Below are 11,946 nucleotides of genomic sequence, written 5' to 3' on the forward strand. Positions count from 1 at the left end.
ACACACACACACAGAAACACACTTACAGTATGTACTGTAGTGGATAGTGGATAGTCCCCAGACCTTTTTGCTGCACTCGACCAAGAGTGCGGCTTTCTTGTTTTTATTTTACCTTTATTTAACTAGGCAAGTCAGTTAAGAACAAATTCTTATTTTCAATGACAGCCTAGGAACAGTGGGTTAATTGCCTGTTCAGGGGCAGAACGACAGATTTGTACCTTGTCAGCTCAGGGATATGAACTTGCAACCTTTCGGTTACTAGTCCAACACGCCAACAAAACAGAGGTTTTTGTATATAAAGAGGGACTTTATCGAACAAAACAAACATTTATTGGGTAACTGGGAGTCTTGTGAGTGCAACCATATGAAGATCATCAAAGATAAGTGATTCATTTTATCGCTATTTCTGACTTTTGTTACACCTCTACTTGGCTGGTAACTGTCTGTAATGTTATGTGTGCTGGGCGCTGTCCTCAGATAATCACATGGTATGCTTTCGCCCAAAGCCTTTTTGAAATCTGACACAATTTTGGGATTAACAAGAAGTTAATCTTTAAACCAATGTTTAACACTTGTATGTTTTATGCATTTTTATTATAAGTATTTCTGTTTTTGAATTTGGCGCTCTGCAATTTCACCAGATGTTGGCCAGGTGGGATGTTAGCGTCCCACACCCCCTACAGGTTAAATGTATTTTCTTTCTCACCCATCTACACCCAATGCCCCATAATGCCAATGTGAATACATATTTTTAGGATTATTGTCAAATTTATTGAAAACAAAATACAGAAATACATAATATACATAAGTATTCACACCCCTGAGTCAATACTTCGTAAAAGCACCATTGGCAGTGCTTATAGCTGCGAGTCTTTTGGGGTAAGTCTAAGAGCTTTCTACAACTTGTTACGATGAGCGAAGGGGGGGAACCCAAGAGCGGACTCAGAAGAGGAAGCCGGGATGAATGCACCAAATGTTTATTGAACACAAAAAAATGGGGAGTACAGAACTGGGGTAAGTCAGATGAGTATCAACAACCAGGAGTGTAGTGAGGTTGGAGTTGGCTGAGTAGAACAGGGGAACAGGTCCTGAGGGGAATCCAAGGTAATGGTGGTGAGTGATATCCAGAGCAAGGTGGTTGGTGGTGAGATGTGGAACAGAAGACAGGAGCCAGAGACAGAGCGGTAACTGCAAGGAGAGGACAAAAATGGTGTAAGGCAGGAAAACGAGTGCAGCACAGCAGAGCAACAGGATATTAAGAACAGACAAAAGGCTAGAATGATAACTGACTGAGCAGAGATTACGATCTGGCAGAGTGGAGGTGGCAGGAATGAGTATATGTAGAGGTCTTGATTTATGGGACGATTTGCAGCTTGTAGGGATCTGCGCTGACTCCAGCACACCTGTCTCCAACCACACAATCACACCGAGAGAGAGAGTGTATACCGGGGAAGAACTGCAGATTAGGATGACACCGGGTGAATACTGTAGTGGTGGCTGCATCATGTTATGGGTATGCTTGTAACGTTAAGGAGTTTTTCAGGATAAAAAATAAACATAATGAAGCTAAGCACAGACAAAATCCTAGAGGAAAATCTGGTTCAGTCTGCTTTCCACCAGAGGGCGTAGCGGGAGTAGATGTGACGCACCTGGATTGAGCAGCATTTTCCAATTATTATTTTCAAAATTCTTCAAGCTCTGTCAAATTGGTTGTTGATCATTGCTAGAAAACCATTTTCAGGTCTTGCCTTAGATTTTTAAGTAGATTTAAGTCAAAACTGTAACTAGGTCACTCAGGAACATTCACTGTCTTCTTGATAAGCAACTCTAATGCAAATGTGTTCTTTTGTTTTCGGTTATTGTCCTGCTGAAAGGTGAACTCATCTCCCAGTGTCTGGTGGAAAGTTAGGAAGGATGCCTGTATCTTTGTAGCAACTGGGTGTATTGACACACCATCTAAAGTGCAATTAATAACTTCACCATGCTCAAAGAGATATTAAATATCCTATTTTTTTATTTATCTTTTACACCTCTACCAAGCGGAGGCCTTCTTTGTGAGACATTGGAAAACCTGCCCGGTCTTTGTGGTTGAATCTGTTTGAAATGCACTGCTTGGCTGAGGGACCTTATAATTGTGTGAGGGGTGGATAGATGAGGTAGTCCTTCAAAGTGAGTCCATATAACTAACAATGTCACCTTTTAACGGTGTGTGAATACTTTCTGAAAACACTGTACCTATCCCAGAATGAAATAAATATTCAAAGGAAACCTTCAATATGCTATTTGAGTGTGGACACACACACACACACACACACGGTGAGCCATTTAAATTGAATATCAATTCTATTAGTTCCTCAATTAAGCTTCTGAGTGATGGCATTTTAGATCAATAAACAAATTGATGGAAAAAGACCCCTTTCCTCAATTAACATGGGACAGACCGACAAGGGCAAGGGAGGGCTAGGGAGGGCCACGGAGGCGTAGAGAGGGCCACGGAGGCCTAGGGAGGGCCAGGGAGAGCCACGGAGGCCTAGGGAGGGCCAGGGAGGCGTAGGGAGGGCAAGGGAGGGCCACGGAAGCGTAGGGAGGGCCAGGGAGAGCCACGGAAGCGTAGGGAGGGCCAGGGAGAGCCACGGAAGCGTAGGGAGGGCAAGGGAGGGCCATGGGGGCGTAGGGAGGGCTAGGGAGGGCCATGGAGGCATTGGGAGAGATTTGGAGGCGTAGGGAGGGCTAGGGTGGGCCAGGGAGTGCCACAGAGGCGTAGGGAGGGCTACGGTGGGCCAGGGAGTGCCAGGGAGGGCCACGGAGGCATAGGGAGGGATACGGAGGCGTAGGGATGGATACGGTGGGACAGGGAGTGCCACGGAGGTGTAGGGAGGGCTATGGTGGGCCAGGGAGGGCCACGGAGGCGTAGGGAGGGCTATGGAGGGCCAGGGAGGGCCACAGAGGCATAGGGAGGGCCATGGAGGGCTAGGGAGGGCTATGGAGGCCCAGGGAGGGCTAGGGAGTGCTGGCATGAAAGGAATGCTGCACTAATGCTGCATTAGGGTGACATTTGTTTTCTGTGTGCACACACACAGACACATGCACGTCCATGCAAGCACACAAACCCACACACACACAGACACACAAAGTGCAGCAACAGCTTCCAGTCGTCTCATTAACACATATGAAAGGCTTGTGAAGAAGACCCATGGGAGCATTCCATTAGTGCTCTGTCGAGGCTAGCTCTTTACTGAAGCACACAGTGGGCTCTGGGATTGTTTGCCATGGCTGTCTGAGGATTAAAACAAACACACATCAAAACCCACAGGGCTTCAAAGAGACAAAAAATGTAGGAACGAGAGGTCAGCAAAATCATGTAGCAAAGGTGGTCCAGGGAATGAGGCCACTGGGCTCACAAGATGAGTGATGGCTAAGGCAAGTATACTCTCCTGATATCCCCGGACTCATGTTAGCTCCCAGAGCTACTCCATATGCTTTAGCTCAGAGGGATAACATGGTCTTGAGGTACATGGGTAGATCATGTTAACATACCTTTGATCTACCCATGGTTGTATGACCCATCCCAGCTAACACATTAGGTTCCAAGAATGTATGTTTTTGGTGTCGGTTTGGTTCTGGAAACATTTCTGTCTATCTGCAGGTAGCCTAGCAGTTAGAGCATCGGGACAGTAACTGAAAGGTTGCATGTTCGAATCCTGAGCTGGCAAGGTGGTGAAAAATCTGCTGTTCTACCCTTGAGCAAGGCAGGTAACCCCCACAACAACTACTCTGTGGGATGTGGATTAAGGCAGCCACCAGCACCTCTCTTATTCAGAGGGGTTGGGTTAAATGTGGAAGTCACATTTTGGTTGAATACACTCAGTTGAGCACCTGACTAGGGATCACCTTTCCTTTCAATGGATATGAAGACAGTCTTTTATGGTCTCCAGCAAAAAGCATTATTGATGCACTTTGTGCACTTTGTGCAGTAGTTCCATTTGCCTCAAAGCAGCTTTTATGTTGCTTCACCCACTATAATATAATGAAATGTAAGCCTTGAAATGATCTATAAATCTCCTACGATGTGTTAAATGTACACGTAACATAGAGCACCAACTGGAATCATTAGAAGCAATTTTTTTTTTTTAATTGAGCAATTCACTTTTGAAAGATAATCCATACATTTATACCTCTGGTAGTGTAGCCTATTAACCATTACCCCAGTTAGTGTAGTCTATGAATGTGGAGTGTTTCACTGTGTGAGAGAATTTGCATACGAAGGAAATAATTACCCCTCGTAGTGTAGTCTATTAAGCATTACCACCGGAAGTGTAGTCTATGTAATGCAAGCATTACCCCTGGTAGTGTAACTACGTAATGAAAGCATTACCCCTGGTAGTGTAGTCTATGTAATGAAAGCATTACCCCTGGTAGTGTAGTCTATGTAATGAAAGCATTACCCCTGGTAGTGTAGTCTATGTAATGAAAGCATTACCCCTGGTAGTGTAGTCTATGTAATGAAAGCATTACCCCTGGTAGTGTAGTCTATGTAATGAAAGCATTACCCCTGGTAGTGTAGTCTATGTAATGAAAGCATCACTCCTGCGGCCTGAAGGGAATGATGTGCAACACTGCTGTGTAGTTTGCCAACCTTTGTATATCTGTGTCTGGTGTGACTCTGCTAGAAGCACACCTTGGTGAGAGGCACACACACCAACACACACACAGGGGTGCTGTGTAGAGTGATTTGATTTCTTTTCCACTCTCTATTTTCCATAGACCAGACTATTTTTTCCAACGATTTACTGTATAGGGACAGAGAGGGATGGAGAGAATGACTCAGAGGGATGGAGGGAGAAATTAGAGACGTTGAATTCCAATTATGTACAGATGGCCAAACAAAACAGAAGAGCAGGCGAATGGACAGAATACAGACTGGGAGAGAGGACAAAAGATTTAAGCTTAATTAATGAGGGACTACAGTCACTCAGTGTGGGGTAGAAGAATGGGAAATGTTTTTCTAAATAAATATGAATCCCCCCAAGTATTGTCCAATTGTGGGAGTCAAAAACAACCACGATCACCCCATTGATTGCGTCAGTTGCAATATCATTTGAAAACAGTGGCCGATCAGCACCCAAATGGGTGACAATGGATAACTTCATATTTTCTTAGAGATACAACTTAGAGGTGTTGTCTCAGTTATCTGTTCTGAGAGTAAAGGAAACAGAATTCATAGCTCGTCATTATTACATTGAGACATTAATATGAACCTCCACGAGTGCTACCCGCCAAGCAAAGTTGAGGTGCTAACAACACTCTGAGAATGGTGAAAAGTTCGGAGAAATGAATTTAGTCAACATGCATGTCCTCGCTGTTCTTAATTTCTTTTTTTAAGTTCTGCAAATTCTATAGGTGGACACACACAGTGTGCTTAGAGAGCTGTGACTCGTCGTTTCAACATTGCGTTAGCACTACCTAATGAAAAGTACCTCTCCTTTAGTAGCCGATCACCGCTAGTTGTTGTTAGCTTTAGCATTGCATAGAGACGTTGACTTCCTGAGACCTGAACACAGTCACCCACAACAAATAAAGGCTTTCATGAATCAGTAGTATTGACTGTGACTGTACGTACTGTTTCTGTCAGAGCATGGCATCAAGTCCCGCTGTCACCGCTGTCCCCCTGCACACTTTTGACCCAACAATATCCATCCCCTCTAATCCCATCTAATAATGAGCCTAACAAATCGGTTTTTAATCCACATATGATGTGTATGCCTACAGTATATCTAGAGATAAGAGTAGAACATGTTGGGTTTTATGGTAGTAGTTTATGAGGATGGCACTCTCATCCATATCCTACTCATATCTTCATCTCCACAGCTTTAGCCACTGTAATCAAACAAGCCGTGTTTTGGAGCTGTGCTACAGTAATTAGTAGCAGGACCGACCTGCTTGTGACTGGAAATCTGGCTTTTAGTGGTGGTCTTTGACATTTGATCTTTTGAAGTTAAAGTTTGAAGAAAATATATACATTTGTCATATTTAGAAGAAAATAAAAGTCAGACAATTCATATCCTCTCTCCCTGTCTCCCCCTCTCCCTCTCTTCTCCCTCACTTGAAGAAAACGCCCAGTGGTATGACCATGTATGGTAGGCATGCTCGGCTAAAGTCAAAGCATTTTGTGCATAAATAAATTTTGCAGTGGAATACATAACCCAATTATGAAGGGTTTTAATGAATAGTCTTTGTGTCAGCTGTGATGTTTATGCATCTCCCACCTCACTCACTGTCACTCCATTTCCTCCCTCTGTCTCCTTTTCTGTCCATGAAGCGTATTATGTGACTTAAGCAAATTTAGGTTTGCCAAAACAAAGGTGTTGAAAACTTCTTGACTCAAAACATTTAGGCTTTTATTTCTAATTAATTTGTAAAAATGTCAAACATAAATCCACTTTGACATTATGGGGTATTGTGGTAGGCCAGTGATCAAACATCTCAATTTATAGTCAGGCTATAACACAACAACATTTTGAAAAAAGTCAAAGGGTGTGCATATTTTCTGAAGTCACTGTATAGTGGGGCAAAAAAGTATTTAGTCAGCCACCAATTGTGCAAGTTCTCCCACTTAAAAAGATGAGAGGCGCCTGTAATTGTCATCAGAGGTACACTTCATCATTTGCAAATAAATTAATTAAAAATCCTACAATGTGATTTTCTGGATTTGTTTTTCTCATCTTGTCTGTCATAGTTGAAGTGTACCTCTGATGAAAATTACAGGCCTATCATCTTTTTAAGTGGGAGAACTTGCACAATTGGTGGCTGACTAAATACTTTTTTGCCCCACTGTATAGAGCATTTGGAAAGTTCAGACCACTTGACTTTTTCCACATTTTGTTACGTTACAGCCTTGTTCTAACATGTATTTAAAAAATGATTTTCCTCATCAATCGACACAATGACAAAACAAAATGTTTCTAACAAATAAAAACAGAAATAACTTATTTACATAAGTATTCAGACCATTTGCTTTGAGACTCGAAATTAAGCTCAGGTGCAGCCTGTTTCAATTGATCATCCTTGAGATGTTTCTATACCTTGATTGGAGTCCACATGTAGTAAATCCAATTGATTGGACATGATTTGTAAAGGCACAAACTTATCTATATAAGGTTCCACAGTTGACAATGCATGTCATAGCAAAAACCATGCCATGCGGTTGAAGGAATAGAGCTCCGAGACTGGGGTAAAGGTTCACCTTCCAACAAGACAACAAATCTAAGCACACAGCCAAGACAACAACACAGGAGTGGCTTTGGGTCAAGTCTCTGAATGTCTTTGAGTGGCTCAGCCAGAGCCCGGACATCTCTGGAGAGACCTGGAAACAACTGTGCAGCGACACTCCCCATCCAACCTGACAGAGCTTGAGAGGATCTGCAGAGAACAATGGGAGAAACTCCCCAAATGCAGGTGTGCCAAGCTTGTTGTGTCAATCCCAAGAAGACTCGAGGCTGAAATCGCTGCCAAAGGTGCTTCAACAAAATACTGAGTAAAGGGTCTGAATACTTAAGTAAATGTGATATTTCAGTTTATAAAAAAATGCTAAAAACCTATTTTTGCTTTGTCATTATGGGCTATTGTGTGTAGATTGATGAGGGGGAGGACAATTTAAACAATTTTAAAATAAAGCTGTAACACAACAAAATGTGAAAAAAGTCGATGGTTCTGAATACTCTCCAAAAGCAGTGGCAGTTACAGAATCCCCTGACCAATATAACATTCTCTTTCCCAAAACTAGTTCAGCCACTTATTCAGAGAGCTGTCGTGAATAAGTAAGTATGTTGTTATTGTTTTTCAAGGTCCGTGGCGTTCCTTGTTCTTGACTTTAGTCTCCCAGGAATAAGTTAAAGTTTAACATTTAGATTTTAACTTTCAAATTTGACATGTCTTCGCTAAGGACATGTGTGTATAGTCAGACTAGACTGATACAAGGAAACACACGCACACACTCACACACTCACACACTCACACACTCACACACTCACACACTCACACACTCTGTTCAGCAATTCTAAAAAAGTGTACGTTTTTGTTGTTGAAAAACCCTCAGTTTTCACTCATCGGATATTGCTCCATATCTTCATGAATCTCCAAGTCTGATTAATCCAAAAACAACTGCTTCCGAGACCGGGACCCACCCCATGGAATTCTGTATTGAGCTCAAATCAAACACTTCAACATTACACATCAACAAGGACTACTTTTTTTTCTCATCAAGAATACTAAATCCTTTTCTTAAAATAAAAAAATACAGAATATACAGTATTTTTCATCAACAATTGTCTGTTGACACTGAAGGTCACGTATTCACACAACTTCAACATGGACTGTTTTCGGTGTATGAGTGACATCTAATCAAGACGTATGAAAGCATATTGTTAAAGAATTAGCATTCTTATTGTGTGCATTAATACAGTTGTGATATGAACAAAAAACACTGTTGACTTCTTTTCCATCCATCCGTCGTGGCGTCAGCTCATGGAGATCCTAATACACAGAGACCGAGAGAGCGAGACAGAGAGAGCGAGACAGAGAGAGCGAGAGAGAACTACATTTCAGGAAATGACAGATTTGAATGAATGAATATGACAAATATCTTTAAAAAGAAAATAGATGCAAAAATGTTATAAATGTACTCCGTGCATTGTATCTACATAGGTCAGAGTAATGGCATGCCGATGAGTTACATATAGTTCTGATACATGTGTCATAATGTTATAAGGTCATTTCTCCTTGTCACAAAGTGTCTGGGTCCTGTAAAATAACACGTTTGTACTGTCATAACATATATACCTCAAGTATGATGTTACTGTACCTGGAAGGCCTGTGCGTCCTATGGTCTAAAGTAGAGATTTTTGTCAATTCTGCTGACTAACCACACTTCATTAACCAGTTAACAAACGGTTGAATTCATTCCAAATGTTTTTTTTATTGATGTCAGACATCATTCACAAACAAAGCATTTGTGTTTAGTGAGTCCGCCGCATCAGACGCAGTAGAGATGAGCAGGGATGTTCTCTTGATAAGTGTGTGTGAATTGGACAATGTTTCTGTTAAAATCTAATGAGTACTTTTGGGTGTCAGGGTATGTATAGGTATATATGTATGGAGTAAAAACTACATTATTTTATTTAGGAATGTAGTGAAGTAAAAGTAGCCAAAAATATAAATTGTAAAGCAATGTACAGATATCCCCCAATAATACTTCAGTAGTATTTTAAAGTATTTTTACTAAAGTACTTTACACCACTGGTCTAGGATAATACACTGGGCTTCTGGGCAACAAAATAAAGTTAATGTAAAAACAGTAGAAAAGGAGAGAAATGTTGAGAAATTAGTTTGGTTGCTCGCTTAGCTGTTGTTGTTAGCTGCTGCGTAATGCTCCTGTGCTGCAGCAGCCTGTGTCTGTGCGTTGCCTGGCAACGAGTCTCCTCTCTGGCTTGCTCGCGGCTCACTCTGACAGGAGACATTAGCTGACGCTAAGCTACTTTTCAACTCTATAAACTCACTGTACATTACTATTTTTGGCAAAGTAATAATTCAGGTCGACTCCAACACTGTTCTGGTTTTATGACTGATGAGATATGTTAAATTCTGACACCAATTTAATTCCACACAATTATGCAAATTAACCTATAGACCCATAAGCACGACGGTCCCATTTATTTTCGGTGGCTAACCAACTAACAGTTACCCATTAACACCCCTAGTCTGAAGAGATAATATATTTTTTACCACATGTCTAACTGTCCATTTTTATACAGTCAGTCAAGGGTTGCATCTCAATTATCAAGTGATTCCTTTCCCCTATATCTACATGGAACAATACGTTGAAAATGAATGCTTGGTAGGATCAGGATATTGCTTTCCTTATCCTTTCATTCCAGTATCAGTATAAAATGAAGGAGAGAAGAAAGGAAATTACTTTTGAGATGAGTGTTGAGACAAAGTTAGACTATTGAGACCAACCCATGGCTAAAGAATGGATAAATGGGTAACATCATCAACCACCAACCAGTTTGTAATGCGTCATGACTAAAGGACAGATCCTACAATTTAAGCGACAGAGAGAGGGGATCCCTCTGGAGATTGAGAAACTGCTCTCTGGTCTCCCTCAGTTCTCTCTCAGAGAGACACTTCCAGCAAAAGCATTGCCTCTCAGATCCACCAATGAAGTGTTATACACAGATGCATCCAGTAATTGAACGTTCATTCCGTTTTAAGTAAAGGCTTTGTCGTTGTTTCGATTGTCCTATTGGCACCGCAAGCAGCAATAATAGACAAGAAGTTAAACAAAGCACCACTGTTTTTCCCGAAAGACAAAGAAACTGAAAAAAAAGTTCTCTCATCCACAGAGTTGATGCTAGAGAAGTACTGTATCTGCGGTCGCACGTGGGCATGCATGTGTGGACTCTCGTCTCTGTGTGATTGAATATCTTGAAGACAGCGACGGAGAGTTTTTTTGGGGGGCTTTTTAATTTAAAGTTGAAGCCCTAGGGGTTTTGTGTGCAAGAAGGTAACTATTTTATGCTTAAAATATGAAAATGAATCCAATCTTGTTGTTCAAGTTGAGAAGTCAAAGTGCCTTGGCTACTGTGGATTGTATTGTGATCTATGTGGTGGGCTCACATGACTATTTTTTAAATTTATTTAACTTTCAAGTCAGTTCTTATTTACAATGACGGCCTACGCCGGATGACTCTGGGCCTGAATTTGAACCAGAGACTGTTATGACAGATCTTGCACTAAGATTCAGTGCCTTAGACCGCTGCGCCACTAGGGAGACCCAGTTGGGAGACTATCAGAGGCACCCAGGGTCCATAAGGACAGTCAAGCTGTGAATAATGTACATTGTTAGATACATAAATACAGAGCAGATATATTGATGGTCATTGGTTATATGAACTGCACACATCAATACAGACAAATAAGTATCCAGCATTTTATATATTGTTAATTACGGGTCTAGAATCAAATAGAATACTGTTCACTCTGCTTTTCATGAAATGCTTATAGCGGTCAACAATATTGTGTGAGAGAAGCATTTCTATACTTCAATAATTTGATTTGAAAAACACATTAAAATAAAGATGATCTGGAATAAATGTAATATCCCATAAGAAATGGGATGTGCTGTGTCTAAGTAAACGTACACGATTCACAAAGAGGGAAAGCCCACTACATTGTGGGTAACAAAGCTCATTTAAAGGAGAGGGGGAGGATTGGAACATCCCATGCCCTAGTAGACAAATGTCTTTACAGTCTGGAAAACAGACACACTGAAAGGGCCAGTGGTCTGCAGTGTCACATTCCACATGCATTTCAGAAACTTGAACATGCAAAAACACTGTCAGCTTGGTTCACAAACACGCAAACATGTACTGTACTCTTTCACACAGACCACGCACACACCACACACAAGCCGAGAAGAACTCTTAGCTTCAGAACCTCTGAGTAAAAGGTTGTTTACTGCTGAGATCTAACTCCTCTCATTTCTCCTCTCTGTCAACTCCCAGGCACTAGAAACCAATTTTGCTGGTGTTGTTTTAGTAGACGCCTTCACAATTTGTGTGTTTTGTTTGTGTTTGTGTTTGTGTTTGTGTTTGTGTTTGTGTTTGTGTGTGTGTGTGTGTATGTCGGTTTGTGTGTGTTTGTGTGGGACTGTCTGTAGGGTTTTTAATGGGAAAATGTGTGTGTGTGTTCCTGTCTGTGTGTGTGTGTTCCTGTCTGTGTGAGTCTGTTCCTGTGTGTCTGTTCCTGTGTGTCTGTTTCTCTACGTGTGGGACTGTGTGTAGGGCCCGTCCCAGGGGACATCCTCATTTCTCTAATTGTGAGAGATCCACGGTCCTTGCCATTACCGTCGGTTACAATATGTCAGTACCCTTATTGTGTTAGCTCACC

Source organism: Oncorhynchus nerka, linkage group LG7 (genome assembly GCF_034236695.1).
Source record: "Oncorhynchus nerka isolate Pitt River linkage group LG7, Oner_Uvic_2.0, whole genome shotgun sequence".
NCBI lineage: Eukaryota > Metazoa > Chordata > Actinopteri > Salmoniformes > Salmonidae > Oncorhynchus > Oncorhynchus nerka.